The sequence below is a fragment of the Tasmannia lanceolata genome, unplaced genomic scaffold (genome assembly GCF_043159265.1).
Source record: "Tasmannia lanceolata isolate RefF3 unplaced genomic scaffold, GAP_Taslan_0.1 ptg000008l, whole genome shotgun sequence".
In the NCBI taxonomy this organism is placed as follows: Eukaryota; Viridiplantae; Streptophyta; class Magnoliopsida; order Canellales; family Winteraceae; genus Tasmannia; species Tasmannia lanceolata.
Window position 1 is genome coordinate 44,340,068 of NW_027518685.1, and position 25,207 is coordinate 44,365,274.

General features: G+C 32.3%; 1 non-coding gene across 1 annotated transcript; it reads right to left on the reverse strand.

Annotated features, from left to right (window-relative positions):
- Nucleotides 1-19,861: 19,861 nt before the first annotated feature.
- On the reverse strand, nucleotides 19,862-19,980 carry LOC143885720 (5S ribosomal RNA). The gene has a single exon (XR_013253574.1). It is a non-coding gene; the product is annotated as a 5S ribosomal RNA (ribosomal RNA).
- Between the last annotated feature and the right edge of the window lie 5,227 nt (nucleotides 19,981-25,207).

Sequence of the window (25,207 nt, forward strand, 5' to 3'; positions counted from 1 at the left end):
AGAGTTTATTATTTTAGAAACTTTATAAAATATCAATTTTTTAAACTTAGTAAATCGTAAAGATGGTGTCAAGGAGCTTTTTGCTTATTTCTGAGATGAGGATGCGATGGTATTGAATCTTAGATTTAGTTGATGATGGATAGAGATTGAAAAAATAGAAAGTTTCTTATTTTAGAAACTTTATAAAACAAACATCTTTTAGATATTAGAAAACCAAGATATGCTGTCAAGGTGCTTTTGTTGGTAGAGATTGAAAAACAGAAAGTTTCTTATTTTAGAAACTTTATAAAACATCCACCTTTTAGACATAAGAAACACTATAAATGGTGTCCATGAGCTTTCAGCCAAGTTTTGAGATTATGATTAGATGGTATTGAATATTAGATTTTGTTGATAAAGGATAGAGATTGTAAAATAGAAAGTTTCTTACTTTAGAAACTTTATAAAACATCCATCTTTTAGACATAGGAAACCCCATAGATGGTGTGAAGGAGTTTTTTGCAAAGTTTTGGGGTGGGGATGAGATGATATTGAATGTTAGATTTAGTTGATGAATGATGGAGATTGAAAAATTAGAAAGTTTCTTATTTTTGAAACTTTATAAGACATCAATATTTTAGACATAAGAAACCCAAAAGATGGTGTCGAGGAGCTTTTAGCCAAGTTTTGATATATGGATGAGATGGTATTGAATCTTAGAATTAGTTTATGAAGGATGGAGATTGAAAAAATAGAAAGTTTCTTATTTTAGAAACTTTACAAAACATCCATCTTTTAGACATAGGAAACCCTATATATGGTGTAAAGGAACTTTTAGCTGAGTTTTGAGATGAGGATGAGATGATATTTAATCTTAGATTTAGTTGATGAAGAATAGAGATTTAAAAAATAGGTGGTTTCTTATTTTAGAAACTTTGTAAGACATATATCTTTTAGCAAAGGAAACCTTAGGGATGGTGTCAAGGAGCTTTTAGCCAAGTTTTGAGATGAGGATGAGATGGTATTGAATCTTAGATTTAGTTGATAAATGATAGAGATTGAAAAAATAGAAAGTTTGTTATTGTAGAAAGCTTGAAAAACATCCATCTTTTAGACATATGAGACCCTAGAGACGGTGTCAATGAGCTTTTAGCCATGTTTTGGGGTGAGGATGAGAGGGTATTGAATCTTAGATTTAGTTGATTAATGATTGAGATTGTAAAAGTAGAAAGTTTCTTATTTTAGAAACTTTATCAAACATCCATCTTTTAGACATAAGAAACCCTAGAGATGATATCAACGAGCATTTAGCCAAGTTTTGGGATAAGAATGAGTGGGTATTGAATCTTAGATTTAGTTGATGAGTGATGGATATTGAAAAAATAGAGAGTTTCTTATTTTAGAAACTTTATAAAATATCAATCTTTTAAACTTAGTAAATCGTAAAGATGGTGTCAATGAGCTTTTTGCTTAGTTCTGAGATGAGGATGGGATGGTATTGAATCTTAGATTTAGTTGATGATGGATAGAAATTGAAAAAATAGAAAGTTTCTTATTTTAGAAACTTTATAAAACAAACATCTTTTAGATATAAGAAAACGAAGATATGCTGTCAAGGTGCTTCTGTTGGTAGAGATTGAAAAACAGAAAGTTTCTTATTTTAGAAACTTTATAAAACATCCACCTTTTAGACATAGGAAACACTATAGATGGTCTCCATGATGTTTTAGCCAAGGTTTGAGATTATGATTATACGGTATTGAATATTAGATTTTGTTGATCAAGGATAGAGATTGTAAAATAGAAAGTTTCTTACTTTAGAAACTTTATAAAACATCCATCTTTTAGACATAGGAAACCCCATAGATGGTGTCAAGGAGGTTTTTGCAAAGTTTTGAGGTAGGGATGAGATTATATTGAATCTTAGATTTAGTTGATGAAGGATGGAGCTTGAAAAATTAGAAAGTTTATTATGTTTAAAACTTTATAAGACATCAATATTTTAGACATAGGAAACCCAAAAGATGGTGTCGAGGAGCTTTTAGCGAAGTTTTGAGATGTGCATGAGATGATATTGAATCTTAGAATTAGTTTATAAAGGATGGAGATTGAAAAAATATTTTAAAAACTTTACAAAACATCCATCTTTTAGACATAGGAAACCCTATATATGGTGTCAATGAACTTTTAGCTGAGTTTTGAGATGAGGATGAGATGATATTGAATCTTAGATTTAATTGATGAAGAATAGAGATTTAAAAAATAGATGGTTCCTTATTTTAGAAACTTTGTAAGACATCTATCTTTTAGCAAAGGAAACCTTAGGGATGGTGTCAAGGAGCTTTTCGCCAAGTTTTGTGATAAGGATTAGATGGTATTGAATCTTAGATTCAGCTGATAAAGGATATAGATTGAAAAAATAGAAAGTTTGTTATTGTAGAAAGCTTAAAAAACATCCATCTTTTAGACATATGAGACCCTAGAGACGGTGTCGATGAGCTTTTAGCCATATTTTGGGATGAGGATGAGAGGGTATTGAATCTTAGATTTAGTTGATTAATGATGGAGATTGTAAAAATAGAAAGTTTCTTATTTTAGAAACTTTATCAAACATCCATCTTTTAGACATAAGAAACCCTAGAGATGATATCAACGAGCATTTAGCCAAGTTTTGGGATAAGAATGAGTGGGTATTGAATCTTAGATTTAGTTGATGAATGCTGGATATTGAAGAAATAGAGAGTTTCTTATTTTCTTCATAAAATATCAATCTTTTAAACTTAGTAAATCCTAAAGATGGTGTCAATGAGCTTTTTGCTTAGTTCTGAGATGAGGATGCGATGGTATTGAATCTTAGATTTAGTTGATGATGGATAGAGGTTGAAAGAATAGAAAGTTCCTTATCTTAGAAACTTTATAAAACGAACATCTTTCAGATATAAGAAAACCAAGATATGCTGTCAAGGTGCTTTTGTTCATAGAGATTGAAAAACAGAAAGTTTCTTATTTTAGAAACTTTATAAAACATCCACCTTTTAGACATAGGAAACACTATAGATGGTGTCCATGAGGTTTTAGCCAAGTTTTGAGATTATGATTATATGGTATTGAATATTAGATATTGTTGATCAAGGATAGAGATTGTAAAATAGAAAGTTTCTTAACTTAGAAACTTTATAAAACATCCATCTTTTAGACATAGGAAACCCCATAGATGGTGTCAAGGAGCTTTTTGCAAAGTTTTGAGGTAGGGATGAGATGATATTGAATCTTAGATTGAGTTGATGAAGGATGGAGATTGAAAAATTAGAAAGTTTCTTATTTTTGAAACTTTATAAGACATCAATATTTTAGACATAGGAAACCCAAAAGATGGTGTCGAGGAGCTTTTAGCCAAGTTTTGAGGTGTGGATGAGATGGTATTGAATCTTAGAATTAGTTTATAAAGGATGGAGATTGAAAAAATAGAAAGTTTCTTATTTTAGAACCTTTACAAAACATCCATCTTTTAGACATAGGAAACCCTATATATGGTGTCAAGGAACTTTTAGCTGAGTTTTGAGATGAGGATGAGATGATATTGAATCTTAGATTTAGTTGATAAAGAATAGAGATTTAAAAAATAAATGGTTCCTTATTTTAGAAACTTTATAAGACATCTATCTTTTCACAAAGGAAACCTTAGAGATGGTGGCAAGGAGCTTTTAGCCAAGTTTTGAGATGAGGATGAGATGGTATTGAATCTTAGATTCAGTTGAGAAAGGATAGAGATTGAAAAAATAGAAAGTTTGTCATTGTAGAAAGCTTAAAAAACATCCATCTTTTAGACATATGAGACCCTAGAGACGGTGTCAATGAGCTTTTAACCATGTTTTGGGATAAGGATGAGAGGGTATTGAATCTTAGATTTAGTTGATTAATGATGAAGATTGTAAAAATAGAAAGTTTCTTATTTTAGAAAGTTAATCAAACATCCATCTTTTAGACATAAGAAACCCTAGAGATGATATCAACGAGCATTTAGCCAAGTTTTGGGATAAGAATGAGTGGGTATTGAATCTTAGATTTAGTTGATGAATGCTGGATATTGAAGAAATAGAGAGTTTCTTATTTTCTTTATAAAATATCAATCTTTTAAACTTAGTAAATCCTAAAGATGGTGTCAATGAGCTTTTTGCTTAGTTCTGAGATGAGGATGCGATGGTATTGAATCTAAGATTTAGTTGATGATGGATAGAGGTTGAAAGAATAGAAAGTTCCTTATCTTAGAAACTTTATAAAACGAACATCTTTCAGATATAAGAAAACCAAGATATGCTGTCAAGGTGCTTTTGTTAATAGAGATTGAAAAACAGAAAGTTTCTTATTTTAGAAACTTTATAAAACATCCACCTTTTAGACATAGGAAACACTATAGATGGTGTTCATGAGGTTTTAGCCAAGTTTTGAGATTATGGTTATATGGTATTGAATATTAGATATTGTTGATCAAGGATAGAGATTGTAAAATAGAAAGTTTCTTAATTTAGAAACTTTATAAAAAATCCATCTTTTAGACATAGGAAACCCCATAGATGGTGTCAAGGAGCTTTTTACAAAGTTTTGAGGTAGGGATGAGATGATATTGAATCTTAGATTGAGTTGATGAAGGATGGAGATTGAAAAATTAGAAAGTTTCTTATTTTTGAAACTTTATAAGACATCAATATTTTAGACATAGGAAACCCAAAAGATGGTGTCGAGGAGCTTTTAGCCAAGTTTTGAGATGTGGATGAGATGGTATTAAATCTTAGAATTAGTTTATAAAGGATGGAGATTGAAAAAATAGAAAGTTTCTTATTTTAGAACCTGTACAAAACATCCATCTTTTAGACATAGGAAACCCTATATATGTTGTCAAGGAACTTTTAGCTGAGTTTTGAGATGAGGATGAGATGATATTGAATCTTAGATTTAGTTGATGAAGAATAGAGATTTAAAAAATAGATGGTTCCTTATTTTAGAAACTTTGTAAGACATCTATCTTTTCGCAAAGGAAACCTTAGAGATGGTGTCAAGGAGCTTTTAGCCAAGTTTTGAGATTAGGATGAGATGGTATTGAATCTTAGATTTAGTTGATAAAGGATAGAGATTGAAAAAATAGAAAGTTTGTTATTGTAGAAAGCTTAAAAAATATCCATCTTTTAGACATATGAGACCCTAGAGACGGTGTCAATGAGCTTTTAGCCTTGTTTTGGGATGAGGATGAGAGGGTATTGAATCTTAGATTTAGTTGATTAATGATGGAGATTGTAAAAATAGAAAGTTTCTTATTTTAGAAACTTTATCAAACATCCATCTTTTAGACATAAGAAACCCTAGAGAAGATATCAACGAGCATTTACCCAAGTTTTGGGATAAGAATGAGTGGGTATTGAATCTTAGATTTATTTGATGAATGATTGATATTGAAAAAATAGAGAGTTTCTTATTTTAGAAACTTTATAAAATATCAATCTTTTAAACTTAGTAAATCGTAAAGATGGTGTGAAGGAGCTTTTTGCTTACTTCTGAGATGAGGATGCGATAGTATTGAATCTTAGATTTAGTTGATGATGGATAAAGATTGAAAAAATTGAAAGTTTCTTATTTTAGAAACTTTATAAAACAAACATCTTTTAGATATAAGAAAACCAAGATATGCTGTCAAAGTGCTTTTGTTGGTAGAGATTGAAAAACAGAAAGTTTCTTATTTTAGAAACTTTATAAAACATCCACCTTTTAGACTTGGGAAACACTATAGATGGTGTCCATGAGCTTTTAGCCAAGTTTTAAGATTATGATTAGTTGGTATTGAATATTAGATTTTGTTGATCAAGGATAGAGATTGTAAAATAGAAAGTTTCTTACTTTAGTAACTTTATAAAACATCCATCTTTTAGACATAGGAAACACCATAGATGGTGTCAAGGAGCTTTTTGCAAAGTTTTGAGGTGGGGTTGAGATGATATGGAATCCTAGATTTAGTTGATGAAGGATGGAGATTGAAAAATTAGAAAGTTTCTTATTTTTGAAACTTTATAAGACATCAATATTTTAGACATAGGAAACCCAAAAGATGGTGTCGAGGAGCTTTTAGCCAAGTTTTGAGATGTGGATGAGATGGTATTGAATCTTAGAATTACTTTATAAAGGATGGAGATTGAAAAAATAGAAAGTTTCTTATTTTAGAAACTTTACAAAACATCCATCTTTTAGACATTTGAAACCCTATATATGGTGTTAATGAACTTTTAGCTGAGTTTTGAGATGAGGATGAGATGATATTGAATCTTAGATTTAGTTGATGAAGAATAGAGATTTAAAAAATATATGGTTTCTTATTTTAGAAACTGTGTAAGACATTTATCTTTTAGCAAAGGAAACCTTAGGGATGGTCTCAAAGAGCTTTTAGCTAAGTTTTGAGATGAGGATGAGATGGTATTGAATCCTAGATTCAGTTGATAAAGGATAGAGATTGAAAAAATAGAAAGTTGGTTATTATAGAAAGCTTAAAAAACATCCATCTTTTAGACATATGAGACCCTAGAGACGGTGTCAATGAGCTTTTCGCCATGTTTTGGGATGAGGATGAGAGCGTATTGAATCTTAGATTTAGTTGATTAATGATGGAGATTGTAAAAATAGAAAGTTTCTTATTTTTGAAACTTTATCAAACATCCATCTTTTAGACATAAGAAACCCTAGAGATGATATCAACGAGCATTTAGCCAAGTTTTGGGATAAGAATGAGTGGGTATTGAATCTTAGATTTAGTTGATGAATGATGGATATTGAAAAAATAGAGAGTTTCTTATTTTAGAAACTTTATAAAATATCAATCTTTTAAACTTAGTAAATCGTAAAGATGGTGTGAAGGAGCTTTTTGCTTATTTCTGAGATGAGGATGCGATGGTATTGAGTCTTAAATTTAGTAGATGATGGAATGAGATTGAAAAAATAGAAAGTTTCTTACTTTAGTAACTTTATAAAACATCCATCTTTTAGACATAAGAAACCCCATAAATGTTGTCAAGGAGCTTTTTGCAAAGTTTTGAGGTGGGGATGAGATGATATTGAATCTTAGATTCAGTTGATGAAGGATGGAGATTCAAAAATTTGAAAGTTTCTTATTCTTGAAACTTTATAAGACATCAATATTTTAGACATAAGAAACCCAAAAGATGGTGTCGAGGAGCTTTTAGCCAAGTTTTGAGATGTGGATGAGATGGTATTGAATTTAGAATTAGTTTATAAAGGATGGAGATTGAAAAAACAGAAAGTTTGTGATTGTAGAAAGCTTAAAAAATATCTATCTTTTAGATATATGAGACCCTAAAGACGGTGTCAATGAGCTTTTAGCTATGTTTTGGGATGAGGATGAGAGGGTATTGAATCTTAGATTTAGTTGATTAATGATAGAGATTGTAAAAAAAGAAAGTTTCTTATTTTAGAAACTTTATCAAACATCCATCTTTTAGACATAAGAAACCCTAGAGATGATATCAACGAGCATTTTGCCAAGTTTTGGATTAAAAATGAGTGGTTATTGAATTTTAGATTTAGTTGATTAATGATGGATATTGAAAAAATAGAGAGTTTCTTATTTTAGAAACTTTATAAAATATCAATCTTTTAAAATTAGTAAATCGTAAAGATGGTGTGAAGGAGCTTTTTGCTTATTTCTGAGATGAGGATGCGATGGTATTGAATCTTAGATTTAGTTGATTATGGACAGAGATTGAAAAAATAGAAACTTTCTTATTTTAGATACTTTATAAAACAAACATCTTTTAGATATAAGAAAACCAAGATATGCTGTCAAGGTGCTTTTGTTGATAGAGATTGAAAAATAGAAAGTTTCTAACTTTATAAAACATCCACCTTTTAGACATAGGAAACACTATACATGGTGTTCATGAGCTTTTAGCCAAATTTTAAGATTATGATTAGATGGTATTGAATATTAGATTTTGTTGATCAAGGATAGAGATTGTAAAATAGAAAGTTTCTTACTTTAGTAACTTTATAAAGCATCCATCTTTTAGACATAGGAAACCACATAGATGGTGTCAAGGAGCTTTTTGCAAAGTTTTGAGGTGGGGATGAGATGATATTGAATCTTAGATTCAGTTGATGAAGGATGGAGATTCAAAAATTAGAAAGTTTCTTATTTTTGAAACTTTATAAGACATCAATATTTTAGACATAGGAAACCCAAAAGATGGTGTCGAGGAGCTTTTAGCCAAGTTTTGAGATGTAGATGAGAAGGTATTGAATATTAGAATTAGTTTATAAAGGATGGAGATTGAAAAAATAGAAAGTTTCTTATTTTAGAAACTTTACAAAACATCCATCTTTTAGACATAGGAAACCCTATATATGGTGTCAAGGAACTTTTAGCTGAGTTTTGAGATGAGGATGAGATGATTTTGAATTTTAGATTTAGTTGATGAGGAATAGAGATTTAAAAAATAGATGGTTTCTTATTTTAGAAACTTTGTAAGACATCTATCTTTTAGCAAAGGAAACCTTAGGGATGGTGTCAAGGAGCTTTTAGCCAAGTTTTGATATGAGGATGAGATGGTATTGAATCTTAGATTTAGTTGAGAAATGATAGAGATTGAAAAATAGAAAGTTTGTTATTGTATAAAGCTTAAAAAACATCCATCTTTTAGACATATGAGACCCTAGAGACGGTGTCAATGAGCTTTTAGCCATGTTTTGGTATGAGGATGAGAGGGTATTGAATCTTAGATTTAGTTGATTAATGATGGAGATTGTAAAAATAGAAAGTTTATTATTTTAGAAACTTTATCAAACATCCATCTTTTAGACATAAGAAACCCTAGAGATGATATCAACGACCATTTACCCAAGTTTTGGGATAAGAATGAGTGGGTATTGAATCTTAGATTTAGTTGATGAATGCTGGATATTGAAGAAATAGAGAGTTTCTTATTTTCTTTATAAAATATCAATCTTTTAAACTTAGTAAATTCTAAAGATGGTGTCAATGAGCTTTTTGCTTAGTTCTGAGATGAGGATGCGATGGTATTGAATCTTAGATTTAGTTGATGATGGATAGAGGTTGAAAGAATAGAAAGTTCCTTATCTTAGAAACTTTATAAAACGAACATCTTTCAGATATAAGAAAACCAAGATATGCTGTCAAAGTGCTTTTGTTAATAGAGATTGAAAAACAGAAAGTTTCTTATTTTAGAAACTTTATAAAACATCCACCTTTTAGACATAGGAAACACTATAGATGGTGTCCATGAGGTTTTAGCCAAGTTTTGAGATTATGATTATATGGTATTGAATATTAGATATTGTTGATCAAGGATAGAGATTGTAAAATAGAAAGTTTCTTAATTTAGAAACTTTATAAAAAATCCATCTTTTAGAAATAGGAAACCCCATAGATGGTGTCAAGGAGCTTTTTGCAAAGTTTTGAGGTAGGGATGAGATGATATTGAATCTTAGATTGAGTTGATGAAGGATGGAGATTGAAAAATTAGAAAGTTTCTTTGTTAGCCCAAGGGTTCAACAAGTACTCCTATTGAATTGTTTTGATGATTAACAAACTAAATTTGTTTTAAAGGTTTTATACACTAATGATTTCCATTGGCAAAGTTATAATGTTCACAGTGTACCATCCTCAAGAGTGCATGACAAGGTTGAACTCAAGGTTGAACTCGAGGTTGAACTCAAGCACAAGAATGGCAAATCAACTCAAGCATCAATGGAGTTGAGTGAAGACATGTCAAAGCCTCTACAAGGTGCCAACAAGATTGAAGACCAAGTAAATTTAGAATGTAAACGGTCCTCAATGTTTAGTCTAGGTCTATGGCACAAAGGAGAGTTAAAATCAACCTAGATAGAATTTAATGGGTTTGTGAATGTTCATAGTGGTGTCTCAACATTGTTGGACCCTCATGACACTCCATTTATCTTGAAAAATCAAAGTTCCAAAAGCCCAAACAAAATCAGCAAAATATAAGGAAAATCTGCTGGCCGTAGGCTTCTCGGAACTCCGAGAATTGTTCCAGGTTCAAAAAATTAGCCGCTCGGAGCTCCGAGCCCGGAGTCCGAGACGACCGTTGGGGTGCGAATATTTTGTCTTTTTTTGTCCCCTCTATTTATATGAACTTAGGGACTCTTGGGTTTTCTACCCAAGGACATTACAAAGATTTCAAGAGCACAAAAAGTCATTTGTTCTCCTTCTCTTGAAGATCTTCACTCTCCATCTCTCTCTTGTGCCATTTACCTTAGATTATTCTTGAGAGACCTTAGGACCTTCACTTGTTCAATCTTGTTCTTGTGAGAGTGAGTGAGCTTTACCTTAAATTAGCCTATCTAGAGGCAAGCAAGCTTTTTCATTTCATCTTCTTTGTATTTGGCACAAAGGGCGCCGTAGAAGACCCTTGGAGCGAAGAGCTCGATTTGTACAAGGCGGAAGGAACGCCGTATTTAAGTTCCTTGGAGAAGATAGTGGAATCCTCAAGGAGAGTAACTTGAGAAGAGTGGAGTAGGTCTTGAGATAAGACCGAACCACTATAAAAATCTTGGTGTCAAAGCTTCTTTGCCTCTTCACCTCTTCTTGTGTGGTAAGTTTTCACTATTGCTTTGAATACTATTTTTGATTTCCTATTCAATCTAAAACTAGTGCAATCTAAGTTTTCAAAATTCTTAAAATTTGAAAAGAAACCCAATTCACCCCCTCTTGGGTTGCTAAGTGGAATTTCATTCTTATTTTTGAAACTTTATAAGACATCAATATTTTAGACATAGGAAACCCAAAAGATGGTGTCGAGGAGCTTTTAGCCAAGTTTTGAGATGTGGATGAGATGGTATTAAATCTTAGAATTAGTTTATAAAGGATGGAGATTGAAAAAATAGAAAGTTTCTTATTTTAGAACCTTTACAAAACATCCATCTTTTAGACATAGGAAACCCTATATATGTTGTCAAGGAACTTTTAGCTGAGTTTTGAGATGAGGATGAGATGATATTGAATCTTAGATTTAGTTGATGAAGAATAGAGATTTAAAAAATAGATGGTTCCTTATTTTAGAAACTTTGTAAGACATCTATCTTTTCGCAAAGGAAACCTTAGAGATGGTGTCAAGGAGCTTTTAGCCAAGTTTTGAGATTAGGATGAGATGGTATTGAATCTTAGATTTAGTTGATAAAGGATAGAGATTGAAAAAATAGAAAGTTTGTTATTGTAGAAAGCTTAAAAAATATCCATCTTTTAGACATATGAGACCCTAGAGACGGTGTCAATGAGCTTTTAGCCTTGTTTTGGGATGAGGATGAGAGGGTATTGAATCTTAGATTTAGTTGATTAATGATGGAGATTGTAAAAATAGAAAGTTTCTTATTTTAGAAACTTTATCAAACATCCATCTTTTAGACATAAGAAACCCTAGAGATGATATCAACGAGCATTTACCCAAGTTTTGGGATAAGAATGAGTGGGTATTGAATCTTAGATTTATTTGATGAATGATGGATATTGAAAAAATAGAGAGTTTCTTATTTTAGAAACTTTATAAAATATCAATCTTTTAAACTTAGTAAATCGTAAAGATGGTGTGAAGGAGCTTTTTGCTTACTTCTGAGATGAGGATGCGATAGTATTGAATCTTAGATTTAGTTGATGATGGATAAAGATTGAAAAAATTGAAAGTTTCTTATTTTAGAAACTTTATGAAACAAACATCTTTTAGATATAAGAAAACCAAGATATGCTGTCAAAGTGCTTTTGTTGGTAGAGATTGAAAAACAGAAAGTTTCTTATTTTAGAAACTTTATAAAACATCCACCTTTTAGACTTGGGAAACACTATAGATGGTGTCCATGAGCTTTTAGCCAAGTTTTAAGATTATGATTAGTTGGTATTGAATATTAGATTTTGTTGATCAAGGATAGAGATTGTAAAATAGAAAGTTTCTTACTTTAGTAACTTTATAAAACATCCATCTTTTAGACATAGGAAACACCATAGATGGTGTCAAGGAGCTTTTTGCAAAGTTTTGAGGTGGGGTTGAGATGATATGGAATCCTAGATTTAGTTGATGAAGGATGGAGATTGAAAAATTAGAAAGTTTCTTATTTTTGAAACTTTATAAGACATCAATATTTTAGACATAGGAAACCCAAAAGATGGTGTCGAGGAGCTTTTAGCCAAGTTTTGAGATGTGGATGAGATGGTATTGAATCTTAGAATTACTTTATAAAGGATGGAGATTGAAAAAATAGAAAGTTTCTTATTTTAGAAACTTTACAAAACATCCATCTTTTAGACATTTGAAACCCTATATATGGTGTCAATGAACTTTTAGCTGAGTTTTGAGATGAGGATGAGATGATATTGAATCTTAGATTTAGTTGATGAAGAATAGAGATTTAAAAAATATATGGTTTCTTATTTTAGAAACTGTGTAAGACATCTATCTTTTAGCAAAGGAAACCTTAGGGATGGTCTCAAAGAGCTTTTAGCTAAGTTTTGAGATGAGGATGAGATGGTATTGAATCCTAGATTCAGTTGATAAAGGATAGAGATTGAAAAAATAGAAAGTTGGTTATTATAGAAAGCTTAAAAAACATCCATCTTTTAGACATATGAGACCATAGAGACGGTGTCAATGAGCTTTTCGCCATGTTTTGGGATGAGGATGAGAGCGTATTGAATCTTAGATTTAGTTGATTAATGATGGAGATTGTAAAAATAGAAAGTTTCTTATTTTTGAAACTTTATCAAACATCCATCTTTTAGACATAAGAAACCCTAGAGATGATATCAACGAGCATTTAGCCAAGTTTTGGGATAAGAATGAGTGGGTATTGAATCTTAGATTTAGTTGATGAATGATGGATATTGAAAAAATAGAGAGTTTCTTATTTTAGAAACTTTATAAAATATCAATCTTTTAAACTTAGTAAATCGTAAAGATGGTGTGAAGGAGCTTTTTGCTTATTTCTGAGATGAGGATGCGATGGTATTGAGTCTTAAATTTAGTAGATGATGGAATGAGATTGAAAAAATACAAAGTTTCTTACTTTAGTAACTTTATAAAACATCCATCTTTTAGACATAAGAAACCCCATAGATGTTGTCAAGGAGCTTTTTGCAAAGTTTTGAGGTGGGGATGAGATGATATTGAATTTTAGATTCAGTTGATGAAGGATGGAGATTCAAAAATTTGAAAGTTTCTTATTCTTGAAACTTTATAAGACATCAATATTTTAGACATAGGAAACCCAAAAGATGGTGTCGAGGAGCTTTTAGCCAAGTTTTGAGATGTGGATGAGATGGTATTGAATTTTAGAATTAGTTTATTAAGGATGGAGATTGAAAAAACAGAAAGTTTGTTATTGTAGAAAGCTTAAAAAACATCTATCTTTTAGACATATGAGACCCTAAAGACGGTGTCAATGAGCTTTTAGCCATGTTTTGGGATGAGGATGAGAGGGTATTGAATCTTAGATTTAGTTGATTAATGATAGAGATTGTAAAAAAAGAAAGTTTCTTATTTTAGAAACTTTATCAAACATCCATCTTTTAGACATAAGAAACCCTAGAGATGATATCAACGAGCATTTTGCCAAGTTTTGGGATAAGAATGAGTGGTTATTGAATTTTAGATTTAGTTGATTAATGATGGATATTGAAAAAATAGAGAGTTTCTTATTTTAGAAACTTTATAAAATATCAATCTTTTAAAATTAGTAAATCGTAAAGATGGTGTGAAGGAGCTTTTTGCTTATTTCTGAGATGAGGATGCGATGGTATTGAATCTTAGATTTAGTTGATTATGGACAGAGATTGACAAAATAGAAACTTTCTTATTTTAGATACTTTATAAAACAAACATCTTTTAGATATAAGAAAACCAAGATATGCTGTCAAGGTGCTTTTGTTGATAGAGATTGAAAAATAGAAAGTTTCTAACTTTATAAAACATCCACCTTTTAGACATAGGAAACACTATACATGGTGTCCATGAGCTTTTAGCCAAATTTTAAGATTATGATTAGATGGTATTGAATATTAGATTTTGTTGATCAAGGATAGAGATTGTAAAATAGAAAGTTTCTTACTTTAGTAACTTTATAAAGCATCCATCTTTTAGACATAGGAAACCACATAGATGGTGTCAAGGAGCTTTTTGCAAAGTTTTGAGGTGGGGATGAGATGATATTGAATCTTAGATTCAGTTGATGAAGGATGGAGATTCAAAAATTAGAAAGTTTCTTATTTTTGAAACTTTATAAGACATCAATATTTTAGACATAGGAAACCCAAAAGATGGTGTCGAGGAGCTTTTAGCCAAGTTTTGAGATGTAGATGAGAAGGTATTGAATATTAGAATTAGTTTATAAAGGATGGAGATTGAAAAAATAGAAAGTTTCTTATTTTAGAAACTTTACAAAACATCCATCTTTTAGACATAGGAAACCCTATATATGGTGTCAAGGAACTTTTAGCTGAGTTTTGAGATGAGGATGAGATGATATTGAATTTTAGATTTAGTTGATGAGGAATAGAGATTTAAAAAATAGATGGTTTCTTATTTTAGAAACTTTGTAAGACATCTATCTTTTAGCAAAGGAAACCTTAGGGATGGTGTCAAGGAGCTTTTAGCCAAGTTTTGATATGAGGATGAGATGGTATTGAATCTTAGATTTAGTTGAGAAATGATAGAGATTGAAAAATAGAAAGTTTGTTATTGTATAAAGCTTAAAAAACATCCATCTTTTAGACATATGAGACCCTAGAGACGGTGTCAATGAGCTTTTAGCCATGTTTTGGTATGAGGATGAGAGGGTATTGAATCTTAGATTTAGTTGATTAATGATGGAGATTGTAAAAATAGAAAGTTTATTATTTTAGAAACTTTATCAAACATCCATCTTTTAGACATAAGAAACCCTAGAGATGATATCAACGAGCATTTAGCCAAGTTTTGGGATAAGAATGAGTGGGTATTGAATCTTAGATTTAGTTGATGAATGATGGATATTGAAAAAATAGAGAGTTTCCTATTTTAGAAACTTTATAAAATATCAATCTTTTAAACTTAGTAAATCGTAAAGATGGTGTGAAGGAGCTTTTTGCTTAGTTCTGAGATGAGGATGCGATGGTATTGAATCTTAGATTTAGTTGACGATGGATAGAGATTGAAAAAATAGAAAGTTTCTTATTTTAGAAACTTTATAAAACAAACATCTTTTAAATATAAGAAAACCAAGATATGCTGTAAAGGTGCTTTTGTTGGTCGAGATTGAAAAACAGAAAGTTTCTTATTTTTGAAACTTTATAAAACATCTACCTTTTAGACATAGGAAACACTATAGATGGTGTCCATGAGCTTTTAGCCAAGTTTTGAGATTATGATTAGATGGTATTGAATATTAGATTTTGTTGATCAAGGATAGAGATTGTAAAATAGAAAGTTTCTTACTTTAGAAACTTTATAAAACATCCATCTTTTAGACATAGGAAACCTCATAGATGGTGTCAAGGAGCTTTTTGCAAAGTTTTAAGGTAGGGATGAGATGATATTGAATATTAGATTGAGTTGATGAAGGATGGATATTGAAAAAATAGAGATTTTCTTATTTTAGAAACTTTATAAAATATCAATCTTTTAAACTTAGTAAATCGTAAAGATGGTGTCAAGGAGCTTTTTGCTTATTTATGAGATGAGGATGCGATGGTATTGTATCTTAGATTTAGTTGATGATGGACAGAGATTGAAAAAATAGAAAGTTTCTTATTTTAGAAACTTTATAAAACAAACGTCTTTTAGATATGAGAAAACCAAGATATGCTGTCAAGGTGCTTTTGTTGATAGAGATTGAAAAACAGAAAGTTTCTAACTTTATAAAACATCCACCTTTTAGACATAGGAAACACTATAGATTGTGTCCATGAGCTTTTAGCCAAGTTTTGAGATTATGATTAGATGGTATTAGATATTAGATTTTGTTGATCAAGGATACAGATTGTAAAATAGAAAGTTTCTTATTTTAGTAACTTTATAAAACATCCATCTTTTAGACATAGGAAACCCCATAGATGGTGTCAAGGAGCTTTTTGCAAAGTTTTGAGGTGGGGATGAGATGATATGGAATTCTAGATTTAGTTGATGAAGGATGGAGATTGAAAAATTAGAAAGTTTCTTATTTTTGAAACTTTATAAGACATCAATATTTTAGACATTGGAAACCCAAAAGATGGTGTCGAGGAGCTTTTAGCCAAGTTTTGAGATGTGGATGAGATGGTATTGAATCTTAGAATTACTTTATAAAGGATGGAGATTGAAAAAATAGAAAGTTTCTTATTTTAGAAACTTTACAAAACATCCATCTTTTAGACATTTGAAACCCTATATATGGTGTGAAGGAACTTTTAGCTGAGTTTTGAGATGAGGATGAGATGATATTGAATCTTAGATTTTTTTATTTTTTTTATTTTTTGGTTGGCAAGCTGGGGTTAGGCAGGACCCCTACCAGATTCATTAAAAGGAAATAAGAAATACAAACTAAGGAGGCTCAAAAGCCAACAAGAAGGGAACAAGCTCCCAGCACATCAACAGCCAAGAAAAATAATAGAAAAAACAAATGCCATTCGGAGGAGTGACCAAGTTTCCGAAGGGAACATCCTCTCTGCAGTCCAACATCCATAGCATTTGAATTGAGGATTGGATCCATTCGATCCCTTGAGATATGGGAAAGGACCTGCCCGACCAACTAGGGATCCAGCAGGAAGACTCAAAATAATCGACATTGGGACTATGGGAAGGAGCCCAAGAACTGGGAAAATGAGCAGGATCTGCGCCCATGTTACAACCGAGTGTATACCCTCCCGGAGAAGTCATCAGTGAGAATATCAGCAAGACAAGAGGGGATAAGATTGGTATCTATATTTGTTCCTTTGCACGTACAATCCACTTTGGACAAAAAATCAGCTGCTCTATTTGCCTCCCTCCAGACATGGGAGATTTTCCACGCTGTGAAAAAGGAGAGGGAGAGTTTTATAGAATCCAGCGTAGTAAGCATTTTCCAAGGGCAGCGAAGGACTCCCGATATAATTTTTTCAGCAATTGAGGAATCAGTTTCGATCCAGATGTGTTGAATGTTCAATTGAAGGGCAGATTTAAGTCCAAATGCAATAGCTTCCATCTCAAGCACATTTATGGATTCGGGCAGCCTATTGACAGAATACATAACATACGGTTCTCCTTTTTCATTTCGAACAATACCTCCAATTGATCCATAATCCCCGGAGAGCGAAGCATCAGAATTCAGCTTGAGGAAGGGAAGGCTTGGGGGAATCCAGCTACAAAACTTTGGAAAGCATGGGCGAGGAAGCAGACATATCCTGAGATTGGCAGCGATATCTTCGTTCCTCTCAGATTTCAAGTCATATAGCAGCAGGTAGGATATTCTATTTTGGATTACGAATAGGATGTTTCGCAGAACAATTTGCTTGTGGGTCGACTTCTGGTTAAATAATCTGGAATTTCTTTCAGCCCAAATGCTATAAATTGCAGCCGAGAACGCAACTTTAATGGCGGTGGATATCTGATTTTTTCCTTGAAATGTGAACCGCATCCATTCTTCTTCCGCTCTCAGGGAGTTTGCTGGTTTTCTTCTCTGCTTGAACCTCCGTAAAACGTTTCTCCAAATCCAGGAAGAGAATGCACAGTTAAAGAATAAGTGATCATGAGATTCTTGTTCTTGGTTACACAAGATGCACCGAGGATCTCTTGAGCTGCCCAGAAATTGGAGACGATCAATAGTGCTGAGTTTACCTTGAATCGCTTGCCAAGCTATCATACAATGCCGAGGGATATATCCATGGAACCAGATGGATCGAAACCAGCAAGGTTTTTCATTTTTGTGACGAATTTGCTCCCAAGCACTTCGTATAGAGAATGTACCATTCGTCTCTGGTTTCCAAATAACAGTGTTATCAACAGGGGATAGATGATAAATAGCCGAGTTAAGGATGCTACCCAAATTATACGGGGGAGAGATAAGAGCGGTATCCCAAGTTCCATTCAGCCGAACGTCTTCAATGGTTGCATTGCGAGGGATGTTGTAGATCGTCCTTCCCACTGAAGTTTGAGAATCAATTGGACCATTTGGGTGCCAGGGGTCCTTCCAAAAATTTATGCCTTTTCCAGCTCCCACAGCATAACAAATGAACTTTTGAGCCTCTTTTCTGGAATTGAGGATACTTCGAGCCACCGAGGATGGATTTGAGGGAATGGGCATCTGCCAGAAATTCTTTTTTTGAATATATTTCAGATAGAACCATTGAACCCAGGGAGTATTTCTTTTGTCAACGATATGCCAAAGTAACTTGAGCTGAGCTGCAGAATTTAGATCTCCCAGTTTTCTGATGCCCAGACCTCCTTCATCTTTTGGGCAACAGATAGTTTCCCAAGCGATAGAATGATATTTCTTGTGCATAGAAGAGCCAGCCCATAAAAAGTCCCTAAATTTTTTTTCAATGGAGTTCAGCACCCCCACAGGGATATTGAAAGCAGCAGACCAAAACAGCTGGAAGGAATTAAGGACAGACTTGATGAGCTCAATCCTGCCAGCCCTGGAGAGAAATCGATTAGACCAGAGAGATATTCTTTTCCTGATTTTAGATATCAGGGGGGAGCATTCTTTTGCAGTCATCCGAGAGGAGAAGAGGGGCAATCCCAAATATTTTACTGGTAGGGAGCCTTCAGTAATAGTGAGTGAATTACATATTCTTCTTTTCAGGGAGAGGGGCACTGCGGCGAAAAAAACTTCACATTTGCTTCTATTGACATCCAAGCCAGTACTTTTCTTGAATTCAGAGAGGCAGTTGTTGATCTCCGAGACAGCGGTTAGGGAAGCTTCCGAGAACAGCAGCACATCGTCAGCAAACAGCAAATGGGATATGCGAAGAGGGCCTCTAGAGAATGAGGGGGGATTGCTGGCTTGGAGAGCCGAGGCTTCGATAATGACAGAATACATTTCCATAACTATGCAAAACAAAAGAGGGGAGAGAGGGTCACCTTGTCTGAGGCCATTGGAAGATTTGAAGTACCCTTTCGGCGTACCGTTGACGAGGACAGAAAAGCAGGGGGTCGAAATGCATTGTCTGATCCAATTTCTCCGCTTTTCATTAAATCCAATCTTTTTCAGGAAATCAAGGAGGGAATCATGCCTGACATTGTCAAAAGCTTTCCTTAGATCCATTTTAACACACATGGCATTTTTGAATCTTTTACAATGGAATCTGTGGCAGAGGTCATGAGCTAGCAAAATGTTATCTTGGATAAGTCTGCCCTTGATGAATGCGGATTGCGCCGGACTGATGATCAGATTCATGCTCCTTTTTAACCGATTGGCCAACAGTTTGGTTATCACTTTATAAATGAAGTTGCATAAGGAAATAGGCCTGTATTGATCAGGTGAAGAAGCTCCAGAACATTTGGGAATAAGAGAGATAAATGTAGCATTCATTTCAGTGAGCAACTTTCCAGATTTGAAAATATTTTGTATGGCTTCAATGGTGTCATTTCCAACAAGATACCAGAACTTTTTGAAGAAATGACCATTAAATCCGTCAGGCCCAGGGGCTTTGTCCTCCCTTGAAGAGTATACGACTGCTTCAATTTCTTCTGAGGAGAACTCAGCCGTAAGCTCTTCAGCCACAGCAGCAGAGATAGTGCGACTAGGCTCAGGGGTTGAGAGGATCTGGTTGGGAGGCTGAGAATTGAGAATGTTTTTGAAATAGGAAACCAGAATATTGGAGATTTGATCAGGTTCTGTAGTGAATTCACCACTGCCAAAAAGAGTGACAGGGGTGCAACACGAGGACTTCCCAGGAGGTCACCCATCCTAGTACTACTCTCGCCCAAGCACGCTTAACTTCGGAGTTCTGATGGGATCCAGTGCATTTGTGCTGGTATGATCGCACCCTATTAAATCTTAGATTTAGTTGATGAAGAATAGAGATTTAAAAAATATAAGGTTTCTTATTTCAGAAACTGTGTAAGACATCTATCTTTTAGCAAAGGAAACCTTAGGGATGGTCTCAAAGAGCTTTTAGCCAAGTTTTGAGATGAGGATGAGATGGTATTGAATCTTAGATTCAGTTGATAAAGGATAGATATTGAAAAAAATAGAAAGTTGGTTATTATAGAAAGCTTAAAAAAACATCCATCTTTTAGACATATGAGACCCTAGAGACGGTGTCAATGAGCTTTTCGCCATGTTTTGGGATGAGGATGAGAGCGTATTGAATCTTAAATTTAGTTGATTAATGATGGAGATTGTAAAAATAGAAAGTTTCTTATTTTAGAAACTTTATCAAACATCCATCTTTTAAACATAAGAAACCCTAGAGATGATATCAACGAGCATTTAGCCAAGTTTTGGGATAAGAATGAGTGGGTATTGAATCTTAGATTTAGTTGATGAATGATGGATATTGAAAAAATAGAGAGTTTCTTATTTTAGAAACTTTATAAAATATCAATCTTTTAAACTTAGTAAATCGTAAAGATGGTGTGAAGGAGCTTTTTGCTTATTTCTGAGATGAGGATGCGATGGTATTGAGTCTTAAATTTAGTAGACGATGGACAGAGATTGAAAAAATAGAAAGTTTCTTATTTTAGAAACTTTATAAAACAAACATCTTTTAGATAACCAAGATATGTTGTCTAGGTGCTTTTGTTGGTAGAGATTGAAAAACAGAAAGTTTCTTATTTTAGAAACTTTAGAAAACATCCACCTTTTAGACATAGGAAACACTATAAATGGTGTCCAAGAGGTTTTAGCCAAGTTTTGAGATTATGATTAGATGGTATTGAATATTAGATTTTGTTGATCAAGGATAGAGATTGTAAAGTAGAAAGTTTCTTATTTTAGTAACTTTATAAAACATCCATCATTTAGACATAGGAAACCCCATAGATGGTGTCAAGGAGCTTTTTGCAAAGTTTTGAGGTGGGGATGAGATGATATTGAATCTTAGATTCAGTTGATGAAGGATGGAGATTCAAAAATCAGAAAGTTTCTTATTTTTGAAACTTTATAAGACATCAATATTTTAGACATAGGAAACCCAAAAGATGGTGTCGAGGAGCTTTTAGCCAAGTTTTGAGTTGTGGATTAGATGGTATTGAATTTTAGAATTAGTTTATAAAGGATGGAGATTGAAAAATTAGAAAGTTTCTTATTTTTGAAACTTTATAAGACATCAATATTTTAGACATAGGAAACCCAAAAGATGGTGTCGATGAGCTTTTAGCCAAGTTTTGAGATGTGGATGAAATGGTATTGAATCTTAGAATTACCTTATAAAGGATGGAGATTGAAAAAATAGAAAGTTTCTTATTTTAGAAACTTTACAAAAGATCCATCTTTTAGACATATGAAACCCTATATATGGTGTCAAGGAACTTTTAGCTAAGTTTTGAGATGAGGATGAGATGATATTGAATCTTAGATTTAGTTGATGAAGAATAGAGATTTATAAAATAGATGGTTTCTTATTTTAGAACCATTGTAAGACATCTATCTTTTAGCAAAGGAAACCTTAGGGATGGTGTCAAGGAGCTTTTAGCCAAATTTTGAGATGAGGATAAGATGGTATTGAATCTTAGATTTAGTTGATAAAGGATAGAGATTGAAAAAATAGAAAGTTTGTTATTTTAGAAAGCTTAAAAAACATCCATCTTTAAGACATATGAGACCTTAGAGACGGTGTCAATGAGCTTTTAGCCATGTTTTGGGATGAGGATGAGAGGGTATTGAATCTTAGATTTAGTTGATTAATGATGGAGATTGTAAAAATAGAAAGTTTCTTATTTTAGAAACTTTATCAAACATCCATCTTTTAGACATAAGAAACCCTAGAGATGATATGAACGAGCATTTAGCGAAGTTTTGGGATAAGAATGAGTGGGTATTGAATCTTAGATTTAGTTGATGAATGATGGATATTGAAAAAATAGAGAGTCTTATTTTAGAAACTTTATAAAATATCAATCTCTTAAACTTAGTAAATCGTAAAGATGGTGTGAAGGGGCTTTTTGCTTAGTTCTGAGATGAGGATGCGATAGTATTGAATCTTAGATTTAGTTGATGATGGATAAAGATTAAAAAAATTGAAAATTTCTTATTTTAGAAACTTTATAAAACAAACATCTTTTAGATATAAGAAAACCAAGATATGCTATCAAGGTGCTTTTGCTGGTAGAGATTGAAAACCAGAAAGTTTCTTATTTTAGAAACTTTATAAAACATCCACCTTTTAGACATGGGAAACACTATAGATGGTGTCCATGAGCTTTTAGCCAAGTTTTAAGATTATGATTAGTTGGTATTGAATATTAGATTTTGTTGATCAAGGATAGAGATTGTAAAATAGAAAGTTTCTTACTTTAGTAACTTTATAAAACATCCATATTTTACACATAGGAAACCCCATAGATGGTGTCAATGAGCTTTTTGCAAAGTTTTGAGGTGGGGATGAGATGATATTGAATCTTAGAGTCAGTTGATGAAGGATGGAGATTCAAAAATTTGAAAGTTTCTTATTTTTGAAACTTTATAAGACATCAATATTTTAGACATAGGAAACCCAAAAGATGGTGTCGAGGAGATTTTAGCCAAGTTTTGAGATGTGGATGAGATGGTATTGAATTTTAGAATTAGTTTATAAAGGAGGGAGATTGAAAAAACAGAAAGTTTGTTATTGTAGAAAGCTTAAAAAACATCTATCTTTTAGACATATGAGACCCTAAAGACGGTGTCAATGAGCTTTTAGCCATATTTTGGGATGAGGATGAGAGGGTATTGAATCTTAGATTTAGTTGATTAATGATGGAGATTGTTAAAATAGAAAGTTTCTTATTTTAGAAACTTTATCAAACATCCATCTTTTAGACATAAGAAACCCTAGAGATGATATCAACGAGCATTTAGCCAAGTTTTGGGATAAGAATGAGTGGTTATTGAATTTTAGATTTAGTTGATGAATGATGGATATTGAAAAAATAGAGAGTTTCTTATTTTAGAAACTTTATAAAATATCAATCTTTTAAAATTAGTAAATCGTAAAGATGGTGTGAAGGAGCTTTTTGCTTATTTCTGAGATGAGGATGCGATGGTATTGAATCTTAGATTTAGTTGATTATGGACAGAGATTGAAAAAATAGAAACTTTCTTATTTTAGATACTTTATAAAACAAACATCTTTTAGATACAAGAAAACCAAGATATGCTGTCAAGGTGCTTTTGTTGATAGAGATTGAAAAATAGAAAGTTTCTAACTTTATAAAACATCAACCTTTTAGACATAGGAAACACTATACATGGTGTCCATGAGCTTTTAGCCAAATTTTGAGATTATGATTAGATGGTATTGAATATTAGATTTTGTTGATCAAGGATAGAGATTGTAAAATAGAAAGTTTCTTACTTTAGTAACTTTATAAAGCATCCATCTTTTAGACATAGGAAACCACATAGATGGTGTCAAGGAGCTTTTTGTAAAGTTTTGAGGTGGGGATGAGATGATATTGAATCTTAGATTCAGTTGATGAATGATGGAGATTCAAAAATTAGAAAGTTTCTTATTTTTGAAACTTTATAACACATCAATATTTTAGACATAGGAAACCCAAAAGATGGTGTCGAGGAGCTTTTAGCCAAGTTTTGAGATGTAGATGAGAAGGTATTGAATATTATAATTAGTTTATAAAGGATGGAGATTGAAAAAATAGAAAGTTTCTTATTTTAGAAACTTTACAAAACATCCATCTTTTAGACATAGGAAACCCTATATATGGTGTCAAGGAACTTTTAGCTGAGTTTTGAGATGAGGATGAGATGATATTGAATTTTAGATTTAGTTGATGAGGAATAGAGATTTAAAAAATAGATGATTTCTTATTTTAGAAACTTTGTAAGACATCTATCTTTTAGCAAAGGAAACCTTAGGGATGGTGTCAAGGAGCTTTTAGCCAAGTTTTGATATGAGGATGAGATGGTATTGAATCTTAGATTTAGTTGATAAAGGATAGAGATTGAAAAATAGAAAGTTTGTTATTATATAAAGCTTAAAAAACATCCATCTTTTAGACATATGAGACCCTAGAGACGGTGTCAATGAGCAAAAGCCATGTTTTGGTATGAGGATGAGAGGGTACTGAATCTTAGATTTAGTTGATTAATGATGGAGATTGTAAAAATAGAAAGTTTATTATTTTAGAAACTTTATCCAACATCCATATTTTAGACATAAGAAACCCTAGAGATGATATCAACGAGCATTTAGCCAAGTTTTGGGATAAGAATGAGTGGGTATTGAATCTTAGATTTAGTTGATGAATGATGGATATTGAAAAAATAGAGAGTTTCCTATTTTAGAAACTTTATAAAATATCAATCTTTTAAACTTAGTAAATCGTAAAGATGGTGTGAAGGAGCTTTTTGCTTATTTCTGAGAGGAGGATGCGATGGTATTGAATCTTAGATTTACTTGATTATGGACAGGGATTGATAAAATAGAAACTTTCTTATTTTAGATACTTTATAAAACAAATGACTTTTAGATATAAGAAAACCAAGATATGCTGTCAAGGTGCTTTTGTTGATAGAGATTGAAAAACAGAAAGTTTCTAACTTTATAAAACATCCACCTTTTAGACATAGGAAACACTATACATGGTGTCCATGAGCTTTTAGCCAAATTTTGAGATTATGATTAGATGGTATTGAATATTAGATTTTGTTGATCAAGGATAGAGATTGTAAAATAGAAAGTTTCTTACTTTAGTAACTTTATAAAGCATCCATCTTTTAGACATAGGAAACCACATATATGGTGTCAAGGAGCTTTTTGCAAAGTTTTGAGGTGGGGATGAGATGATATTGAATCTTAGATTCAGTTGATGAAGGATGGAGATTTAAAAATTAGAAAGTTTCTTATTTTTGAAACTTTATAAGACATCAATATTTTAGACCTAGGAAACCCAAAAGATGGTGTCGAGGAGCTTTTAGCCAAGTTTTGAGATGTAGATGAGATGGTATTGAATTTTAGAATTAGTTTATAAAGGATGAAGATTGAAAAAATAGAAAGTTTCTTACTTTAGAAACTTTACAAAACATCCATCTTTTAGACATGGGAACCCCTATA